Genomic DNA, 12,212 nt, shown 5'->3' with positions numbered 1-12,212 from the left:
GATAGCTAGGTAGCTAATGCTAACGTTATCTAGGTGGCTAACGTTACTAAGCTAGGGGTTAGGAGTTAGGATAAAGGGTTAAGGTTAGGGGAAGGGTTAGTTTACATGCTAAGTAGTTGCAAAGTAGCAAAAAACTAGCACGTAGTTACAAAGTTGCAAATAAACTAAAATTATAAAGTTGTCCATGATGAGATTCGAACACCTAATCTACCCATCTGTTATACGCCCACACACCCACCCACCCCGACCAACTACCCTACTTTTGTTTTTACCTAAGTAACCTTCTGTCTTATGTTATAATTGGTATGGTTACTAATTTCAGTGTCCCGGATTCACATTTATAATGTTACGTCTAGTCTATGAGACTAGGCTGCTTAATTATCATTATTCTTCTCCCCCCCATTAGTTCCTAATAGTTTAAACACATTAGTCTCCTTAATTAGGACTAGCAGGGTCACAAGAGAATTGAATCTCATAGTTGGGCCATTATTCCCCAATAGCATAATAAGAGAAGGTAGCCTAAATTAAAACCTGAATGGCTTCTCTCCACTATCCCCTAGCTCTCCAGACATACTGGACATAGTGTATATAACAAGGGGGTGACTCTGATTAATCATAGGATCCATTAACCTGCTGCCACATGTAGGTCACTCCATTACCTCACAGACCCTTCTGTCTGTGGATGAGCCAACAGATTCTCTCCTCGAGACACAGACTGAATGATGAGTCACAGGCTCACAGGGGCAGAATAGCTCTGTGTGGGCCACAGGGATGATCTTTGGCCTTTGTAGAATAATTATCTTTCATCATGATACAAGGAATAATAAGAAACGTAGAATATCGACTCTCATAGAAGGACCATGAAGGCCTGTGGGTGGGCCACGATTTGGACTGAACTGATCTTAAACTGTACAGCTAGTCTTCGACTATGAGAAATTGGACATTACTCCCACACTGGAAATACTGTAGTATTAAAGTTAAATACCACATGTATCATCCGTTATCATTTAGGCAGGGACTCACTTTTCAGCCTAAAATGAACAACAGTCCTCAGCATTGGAGTAGCTGACGTCACAGAACGATTAAATACACAACATTTATTTTTTTCCATCAGGGGATTTTAAAAAGCTTTGCAGATATTAATCTTTTTTATTCCTTTGTAACGCCACGTTAAACCCAGAAGAGCGCAGTGTGCAGTGTGCATAAATAAATGAGAAATGATTCACAAGGTCATCTTTTTGGCTAAGTCAAATGGTCTTGACCTGTAGACATCATTTCAGTGTAAAACGCAGCAGTGACCTGACAATACTGCACAACCAGACGGTAGAGCGGCCATCCCTCTAGACTAGTCTAGGGTTAGGCCTACTGCATAACCAATCAGGTGTTAGGTCAAACGACAGTTGATGGCATTAATCAAGACCATGTTACCGAGATGAGATAATGTAGTGGGAGCTAACACAAGTCTTCCTACAATACACTTTGTCTGCTTTGAATGATCAGGGTCACGGCACCAATGTAACCGATTATTATACATCAACCCTGAGTAATTTACATAATCCAATGTCTTTCAAAATGTAACTATTGGCGTTTTTAAGAACAAAATGTCAATAAACATTTTCTACAAGTATAGGTCTATAGCTATGTTTCCATCCAATTGGCGACAGATTTTCATGCAAATATTCTAAAATGTTTATATTTTCCCACCAGAGATGTGTTTCCATCAAACTGACTTATTGTGGATAAAAAGGCTGTGCGTGATGACGTACAGTAGTGCACATAAAAATAAAATTTGTGGTTAAATTCGTATGTACTGTTTCCATCGCATTTTCAACACTACTAATGGTATTGTCATAAAAACTGTTGCGTTATATTGCAAATGTGTCTACTCTAGTCTTGGCAAGTGCGCTCTAGCCAATAGCTCACAGATACAGTGAGGGTAGGCTACCTACATGATGATATTATTATGGATAAAATAGATTTTTATTTGTCAAAACGGCAGCCAAGCATTGATCATCATGTCACCAGAATAAGACCCTGGATATTTATTGGAAAGGAGCATCAGCTCATCAACGTACACTTTCGCCACGCTTTGAGGTTCATCATAATTGATTTATTCTGTAGCCTAATAAAATGCATGCATTTCCACTGACATTTCTACCATAATTAATTTTACCCACACAAAAGGATCCCAACATGTTGAACGATCAAATTCTCTGTTGCGATTTATAAATTGAATCAGCATTTCCTGCTTCCATAAGCCAGGTCATGACTTTCATCCGTATGAAATCGTTGGATGGAAACCTGGTTGATGTGATGAATAAAAGCACAAGACACAGTTGTGCTTTTAACCCCAGATGGGTACTCTAACCTGTAGTAAAACTGTAGGAGTAAGATGGCGCCGGAAGAAATGGCAGCCGTTTTAGGGGTGCCTAACCAATTGTGCTATTATGTGGGTTTTCTGTACATAATGTTTCTGCCACCGTATTTTATGGCAAAAAAATAGCTTCTGGATATCAGGACAGCAATCCTTCACCTCGGATTAGACAAAGATTTTTTCTTCAACAAGCAGGATGCACAGGATGTACTTCAGACACCCGACGAGGCCGAAATCCTCGTCATTGGCAAGAGAAAGAGACGCAGGTATAGAGGGCACAGGGTGGGGTGCCTTGTAAAAGTCCGCTGACGGCGAGTGAGAAATCTGCCCTTACCATCAATATTACTTGCCAACGTACAATCATTTTAGGCAACTGAGCTAAAAGGGTAGAACTGCCGCTCTCAAGGTGTGGGACTCTAACCCGGAAGCTTATAAGAAATCCTGCTATGCCCTCAGACAAACCATCAAACAGGCAAAGGGCCAATACAGGACTAAGATTGAATCATGCTACACCAGCTCCAACGCTCGTCGGATGTGGCAGTGCCTGCAAACTATTACAGACTACAAAGGGAAGCACTCCATATATTCTATGCTTCTGATCTATCATTTATTTAATATCTCAATGTTAAAAGTTTAGCCAATTCCAACAGTAGGTAGCAACACAGCTGCCACGCTGATCCTCAATACTGGAGCCCCTAAGGGGTGCGTGCTAAGTCCCCTCCTGTACTCCCTGTTCACCCACGACTGCATGGCCAGGCACGACGCCAACACCATCATTAAGGCCTAATCTCCGACAACGATGAAACAGCCTATAGGGAGGAGGCCAGAGACCTGGCTGTGTGGTGCCAGAATAACAACCTATCCCTCAACGTAATCAAACAAGGCAGATGATTGGGGACTACAGGAAAGGACAGAGCACGCCCCCATTCTCATCAATGGAGCTGTAGTGGAGCAGGTTGAGAGCTTCAAGTTCCTTGGTGTCCACATCAACAACAAACTAGAATGGTCAAAACACACCAAGAGTCGTGAAGAGAGCACAAGAAAACTGATTCACCCTCAGGAGACTGAAAAGATTTAGCATGGGTCCTCAGACCATCAAAAGTTTCTACAGCTGCATCACTGCCTGGTACGGCAACAGCTCGGTCACCTGTATATAGCCTCACTACTGTTATTTTCACTGTAATTTTACATTTTTATCTCTTTACTTATCTATTGTTTACCTAATACCTATTTTTTTACTTAAGTAAGCATTTCACTGTTGTATTCGGCACACGTGACAAATACATTTGGATTAGATTAGGTAATAAAAACCGTATGACTTCTGTTACTAGAACACTGTTTTTCGGTCTCTGACTATGACTTTGAGCATAAAATCAGTAATTGTCATAGACTATTTGATATTATACAGTTGAAGTCGGAAGTTTACCTACACCTTAGCCAAATACATTTAAACTCAGTATCTCACAATTCCTGACATTTAATCCTAGTAAAAATTCCCTGTCTTAGGTCAGTTAGGATCACCACCCTATTTTAAGAATGTGAACTGTCAGAATAATAGTAGAGCGAATGAGTTCAGCTTTAATTTCTTTCATCACATTCCCAGTGGTGTCAGAAGTTTACATGCACTCAATTAGTATTTGGTAGCATTGCCTTTAAATTGTTTAACTTGGGTAAAACATTTCGGGTAGCCTTCCATAAACTTCCCACAATAAGTTGGGTGAATTTTGGCCCATTCCACCTGACAGAGCTGGTGTAACAGTCAGGTTTGAAGGCCTCCTTGCTCGCACACTTTCAGTTCGGCCCACAAATTTTCCATAGGATTGAGGTCAGGGCTTTGTGACGGCAACTCCAATACCTTGGCTTTGTTGTCCTTAAGCCATTTTGCCACAACTTTGGAAGTATGCTTGGGGTCATTGTCCATTTGGAAGACCCATTTGCGACCAAGCTTTAACTACCTGACTGGCGTCTTGAGATGTTGCTTCAATATATCCACGTAATTTTCCTCCCTCATGATGCCATCTAGTTTGTGAAGTACACCAGTCCCTCCTGCAGCAAAACACCAGCAAAACATGATGCTGCCACCCCTGTGCTTCACGGTTAGCATGGTGTTCTTCAGCTTGCAAGCCTCCCCCTTTTCCTCCAAACATAACGATGGTCATTATGGCCAAACAGTTCTATTTTTGTTTCATCCGACCAGAGGACATTTCTCCAAAAAGTACGATCTTTGTCCCCATGTGCAGTTGCCAACCATGGTCTGGCTTTTTTATGGCGGTTTTGGAGCAGTGGCTTCTTCCTTGCTGAGCGGCCTTTCAGCTTATGTCGATATAGGACTTGTTTTAATGTGGATATAGATACTTTTGTACCGGTTTCCTCCAGCATCTTCACAACGTCCTTTGCTGTTGTTCTGGGATGGATTTGCACTTTCGTACCAAAGTACGTTCATCTCTAGGAGACAGAACACATCTCCTTCCTGAGGCATATGACGGCTGCGTGGTCCCATGGTGTTTATACTTGCATACTATTGTTTGTACAGATGGATGTGGTACCTTCAAGCGTTTGGAAATTGCTCCCAAGGATGAACCAGACTTGGAGGTCTACAATTTTTCAGAGGTCTTCGCTGATTTCTTTTGATTCTCCGATGATGTCAAGCAAAGAGAGTTTGAAGAAAGGCCTTGAAATACATCCACAGGTACACATCCAATTGACTCAAATGGTGTCAATTAGCCTATCAGATGTTTCTAAAGCCATAACATAATTTTCTGTAATTTTCCAAGCTGTTTAAAGGCACAGTCAACTTAGTGTATGTAAACTTCTGACCCACTGGAATTGTGATACAGTGAATTATAAGTGAAATAATCTGTTTGTAAACAATTGTTGGAACAATTAGTTGCGTCGTGCACAAAGTAGATGTCCTAATCGAATTGCCAAAACCATAGTTTGTTAACGAGAAATTTGTGGAGTGGTTGAAAAACAAGTTTTAATGACTCCAACCTAAATGTATGTAAACTTCCGACTTCAACTGTATGTGTCTGTCTCTAGGTGAGGTGATGTCTTATGGTTTGGAAAGCTGAAAACTCTCCACTGTATGAAAACTGAAAGCTCCCCAAAGTAATTTGCAACAAATGCCGTCTCGAGCAAAGACTTAATGAAATAAATATGTAAAAGCCTATGATTGTTTCAAACTCCTTGATCTGCTCCTAGAATCCCATCTTTAATCCTAGATTAAGATTAATAGTGATTTAAACATGCACAATGCATTGGAATCTGTCCCATGTCCTTGTCCTGAGAAAACTGCTCATTTAACACTGTTTTCCTAAAACAGTTTGTTATATCAAATGACATGTTTTATCGATTGATGCATATTTGTCTCTTATCACTTGGCCTAAGGAATTTACTTGGCCCTTTGTAGCAATCTGTTTATGTATTGCTCTCATTAATTTAAATATGTGTTAATTCACACATTAAACTGTTTCACGTCAGTCCTTCAAATGTAATTACATTAAAGAAACAATATTTGATCACTTGTTGAGGCAAAGTCAATTTAGTCAATTGCTGAGTAGAGTCAGATTTCACCCAATAGAAATGAATTGTTACCAGAAATCTGAAACCCAGATCACATGGATCTAATACTTACTGTTATATCTGTCTCTTCCCCAGACCAACCTGTTAATATTCCTATTTCCTACAAACTCTCCAAAGTTCTGTACTGTAACCTGTACTGTACTGCAAGCTGTATGTTGACAAGTCAATCGTCCAACTTTGCTCCCTCTCTGCGCTAAACTGATAAGATTATGAGCTTTAGGGATCTATCTCGCTCTCCCGTTTCACCAGTAGCTCGGCTGAGAGAGAACAGTTACTGTCTGCAGTACAGTCTGAGGCCCTCTCACCGTCTCATCTCAGGTTGTACACTGCTCATCTCAGGTTGTACACTGCTCATCTCAGGTTGTACACTGCTCATCTCAGGTTGTACACTGCAGGTTGAGTTCCTCTTCATATCCACTAGGAGGGTGACAAAATGTTGTGCACTATATATATATATATATATATATATATTGGGAGGCATAACATATGAGACATTCACAGCCTGCCTGTGCTGTAATAAAGAAACACTTTGTTGCCTTGTTGGGGACTAATCCCCTTTTCTAGGATGCAAAGGATTCTCCACGTCAGCTGGAATGATTCAAGTCAATGCTGCTGTTGGCATTGCCACTCTCAGTCAGTCAGAACCACAACTAATATGCTGCTGGCAATCCAGCCCCCCCTCCCTTCTCCTCTTTCCTCCCCACCTCGCAGTTCTTTCTTCCCATTCAGCCATCCATTGTGACAGAGCCTAGCTCCGCATATAGCTGAGGATCCTCTGTTCCTCCACCCCAGCTGCAGTGGCCCAGATACTGTTAGTGAATTATTCCTCTGACATCACTGCATTGTGCGTTCCCATGCATTTTTCACTGCCTTTTGTGCGGGCTGTAACCACTCTTGATCTGTGTGTTTAAGCCTGTGGCCTTGCCCAAAGTGGTCTGACTGCAGTCACTGCACTTTTTCCTTCAGGAGGCTTGAGTGGCTCCATCCTCCCAGCAGGGGAACACACTGCACGCGCACACAGAGCGATGCACATGCACGCGCACACAGAGCGATGCACATGCATGCAAGCACGCGCACACACAGCGATGCACATGCATGCAAGCACGCACACACACAGGACTTTACTCTCCACCAATACACAGTTTTGTCTCAACAGAACCCACTACCAATTAGAGATAAGAAGCTGCATTGGCAAGTTGATGAATTAAGCAGGCTTTTGCGATAGTCTCTGCAAGATACTGTATACATCCCGGTTTCATTGTTTACATGGCATACTTCCTTACATTCCTCTTCCAGAGGGTAGAAGTACACAGGGGCGAGTGCATGGGGAAATCCACATCCAACCTAAAAGTGGATCCTTCACAGTCTAGTTATAGTATCGGTCACTGTAAGGCTACCACAACCACACCACCACCCTCATCCTACAGAAACCAGGCCAGTATCACAAATCTGAACACTTAGCTCATGAGCTGGGACACTAACCTACTGAACCGTACATCCATCCATAATTCACACAGCATGGTACTACGTGAACATTCTCTGAATAGCTTCTACAGTTGAGGGGAGCGCTGAGCAAAGACAGAATAACAGCAAGTATGAGAACCAATTGCATGACAGAGCTGTATAAAGTCAATTTCTGATCATCAACAGCCATTCACCATGACAAATAATGTAACAGTGAGTTACTTTGAAACGCTGCACTGGGCAAGTTTGGTGGTGAGGTCTGCTTGGCGCAATCCATGGTTCTGAACTAGCACCACTGATCTGATACTGTGTGAATAATACAGCCTTATCTCGGAGTTTGACAGCATTCAATCTACAACCCTAACAGCAGTAGGGATATGAGATGAAGGAATATGGGTGATATCTGTCTTGTGTGCTTACCGCTGTTAAATCTTACGTAGAATCTACTATGGCAGTCACAATGGCTCATCATAATGGCTAAAAGTGACTCACCGCCAGGACTATTTTCGGTCTTATGTAGCAAAATTTGAAATTGTGTTTTTACATTATATAAAAGTAGAGACTTAGAGCTACAAAATGGTATATCATACACTGCATTTGAGGAACAATGGGAAAGTAATTCTGCTTTGAAAGTTGATCAACTTGTAAACTCACTTTTGAGAAAATCGCCTTTGAATGTTTTTCTATCTAGTGAAGAGCTCTTCTTTGTCTACACCCATTCAGCATTGTTCACACACTCACCCTAAGCTTTAGCCCCACCCATCTAGTTTTGCTCTCGAAGCGAAACAAATCGACGCTCTGGCCGATGATTTGTTTACCTCCGGATAACATGAAAACAGCCTAAATTGCTGGCAACAATTTCATTACGTTTTTTGCAGACCTTTACTAACACCGGCCATATTCAACGGGTGTTGTACACACGTCACATTAGCTAACAAGCCAGCCAGCCAACGTTAGCTAGTTAAACAATAAACAGTGCCAACAATTCCACGGTGCTGGGAGCTAACCAACCATGTTCAATGTTAGCTAGCTAACATTAGGCTCTAACCTGAACAGCACACGGTTCTGGGAAACGAAAAATAACGTCAGCTAGGGAGCGAGCCAGCTAACGTTACCCATCTAGCTAACAGTACACTTTAGCTTAAGACATATAGCTTGCTAGCTAGGTAAACAATATACCTAGCTAGGTAAACACTGTGTAAGTGCACACACGTCACATAATGTTAGCTAACGACCCAGCCAGCTAACATTAGCTAGTTAAACAACAATGAACAGTGCCAACAATGCCACAGTGCTGGGAGCTAACCAACCATGTTCAATGTTAGCTAGGTAACATTAGGCTCTAACTAGAAGACCAAACGGCTCTGGGAAACAAATGATAACATCAGCTAGGGAGCCAGCCAGCTGACGTTAGCTAGCTAGCTAACAGTACACTTTAGCTTGAAATGAAACCACTTTCTGTCAACATTAGAAACATGTAATATCTGAAAATGTAACATTAGCTAGCTAAACGCTAGACTATCTTACCTGTATAGATCATCTTGCATGGACGCGTCTCCCTGTCAGGAATGCCATACCACAGTTGCCCTTAGTTTGAAGATGTAATCCGGGGACAGATATTTCCTCCATCTCTTTAGCTATCATTCTCCAATTCCACTGATTCTAAAACTTGATCCTCCAGAAAGTGGAGAGCCACACTTATGCAGCTCCACTATACAACATTTAAGAAAAAAGCTGTGTCCGACAGCATTACCAACAGACTGCCAAGCTTCTATGGCAAACCAATCCAAACTCCTCTCTCGGCATGTCCAGCCCACTCATTATCTCAGCCAATCATGGCTAGTGGGAAGGTTGCTATCTTTTCTGTGGCTTAACCAACTAGACTCATAATATAACAATTTTATTCTTATTTACAGATGGCATATGATTTTGATATTAAGGCACATGAACGTTCACATGTTCAAGAAGGCATTTCTGGCAAAAAATAATGTTTACATTCAAATGGCTCCCCTGTGAAGTCGTGACTTGTGACATACGCCTAGTTTCCTGAATCAGGTCACAAATGTAATCGTTTCTTTAGAAAGGTGAAAGCCATGTTTTGATATCTTCACAGTACCGCGAGTTAAATAGAAAAATGCATTAATTATCACATGATAGCCCACTAATGTGTAATTTCATGATTCATCTTGGTTTCATGAATACACAGACATCATAGTTATATGGCATGTAGTAGTATTGCATTGTGGCATTCCAAGATTGGATGATATCCGTCATTCTGAAAGGAATCAATACAGTGACTATTAAACCATGAAATACACAAACCTATGTCTGTTCTTACTAAAACACTATTACCACCAACATTTTAAATATCTTCAATTCCACTTTTTTGTCAACCATTGACATTTAAAGATAACATATGACTAGTAAATTATGGGAACCAACATATCTACTTGAGAATTAAGTGAAACATTGCAGTCAGAATTTGGAGTAAGACACAGCTCCCCACCATTTACTGGTTTCTATATAATAACATTTCCATCTTTGTCATTAACTGATATTACAGTAAGCTCTCTTTTGTACTGCACTTTTATAGCTTCAGACAGGGATTGATAAAACATATGGCCTGGGCAAAAATCTATAGAGCTTTTGATATTCATAACATTATCAAATAAATTATAATTTCAAGAACTGCAGAACCAAGTCAATTACTGTATTTGTATTTCGTTTGGAAAAAATATTTTAATCTCTATTCACTCTCCCAGAGGACTTGTTGAAATGAGGATTCAAGTAATTAGAAAAATGAACCCGTTAATCCATTATGAAACAGCTCTCATAGCGTGCAGGTTAAAGTATGTCAAAGAAGTAGATTAATAAAATGATAATTTAATACAGACATATCAAATGTTATTTGTTACAGGCTTCGTAAACAACAGGTGTAGACTAACAGTGAAATGCCAACAATGCAGAGAGAAAGAAAATAGAGAAGTAATTACGTGTAATAATAAAAGTAAAAAATACACTGAGAGTAACGATAACTTGGCTATATACACGGGGTACCGTTACAGAGTCGATTTACAGGGGTACGGGGTAAATGTGTACAGTGTCTATATAATATATATAGAGAGAATAATCCAAAATAGCCATTCTGATCAATTTAAAGTGTACTATAATAATGTACTCTAATCTTTTTATAATCTCAAACAGCTATCATAGTACACTCATAGTAAACATCAAATAAGGACATACTGCTTTCCCGGGAACAGGCCCAAATCCCTGTCATTTACGTGAAGATGGAGGTCAGGCTGTCTTCTGAGAATTTGTAAACGATCTAATAAACCCCCACTGCCATTCGTTCTACTAGCTAACATGCAAACATTGGAAAATAAAACGGACGACCTAAGAGGAAGATTAAACTACCAACGGGACATTAAAAAAACATAATATCTTATGCTTCATGGAGTTGTTGCTGAACGATGACATTATCAACATACTGCTGGTTATGTATTGGCATGATAGAACAGTGGCGTCTGGTAAGACAAGGGGGAGTCAAACTATGTATATTTGTAAACAACAGCAGCTGGTGCACGATATCTAAGGAAGTCTCAAGGTTTTGCTCACCTCAGGTAGAGAATCTCATGATAAACTGTAGACCACACCAATTACCTAATCTGTAATTTCATAGCTGTCTACATACCACCACAGACCGATGCTGTCACTAAGACTGCACTCAATGAGCTGTATTCTGGCATAAGCGAACAGGAAAACGCTCATCAAGAGGCGGCGCTCCTAGTGGCCGGGGACTTTAATGCAGGGAAACTTAAATCCGTTTTTACCAACAACAAAAAATACATTTAAAAAATTCTAGACCACCTTTACTCCACACACAGAGCTCTCCCTTGCCCTCTATCTGGCAAATCTGACCATAATTCTATCCTCCTGATTTCTGCTTACAAGCTAAAATTAAAGCAGGAAGCACCAGCAACTCGCTCAATAAAGAAAGTGGTCAGATGAAGCAGATGCAAAGCCAGAGGACTGGTTAGCTAGCACAGACTGGAATATGTTCCGGGATTCTTTCCGATGGCATTGAGGAATACACCACATATGTCATTGGCTTCATCAATAAGTGCATTGATGACGTCGTCTCCACAGTGACTGTACGTACATACCCCAACCAGAAGCCATGGATTACAGGCAACATCCTCACTTAGCTAAAGGCTAGAGCTGCCGCTTTCAAGGAGTGGGACTCTAACCCGGAAGCTTATAAGAAATTCCGCTATGCCCTCCGATGAACCATCAAACAGGCAAAGCTTCAATAAAGGACTAAGATTGAATCGTACTTCACTGGCTCAGACGCTCGACGAATGTGGCAGGGCTTGCAAGCCATTACAGACTACAAAATGGAAGCACAGCCGAGAGCTGCCCAGTGACATGAGCCTACCAGACGAGCTAAACGACTTTAATGCTCGCTTCAAGGCAAATAACACTGAAACATGCATGAGAGCACCAGCTTTTCCGGGCAACTGTGTGATCACGCTCTATGCAGCCAATGTGAGTAAGACCTTGAAATAGGTCAACATTCACAAGGCCGCAGAGCCAGATGGATTACCAGGATGTGTACTGCGAGCATGCGCTGACCAACTGGCAAGTGTCTTAACTGAAATTTCGACCTCTCCCTGTGCGAGTCTGTAATACCAACATGTTTTAAGCAGACCACCATAGTCCCTGTGCCCAAGAACACTAAGGCAAACTGCCTAAATGACTACAGACCCGTAGCACTCACGGCTGTAGCCAT

Source organism: Oncorhynchus clarkii, chromosome 20 (genome assembly GCF_045791955.1).
Source record: "Oncorhynchus clarkii lewisi isolate Uvic-CL-2024 chromosome 20, UVic_Ocla_1.0, whole genome shotgun sequence".
NCBI lineage: Eukaryota > Metazoa > Chordata > Actinopteri > Salmoniformes > Salmonidae > Oncorhynchus > Oncorhynchus clarkii.
The sequence above is the reverse complement of the archived record's forward strand: the minus strand, read 5'-3'. Positions refer to the sequence as shown.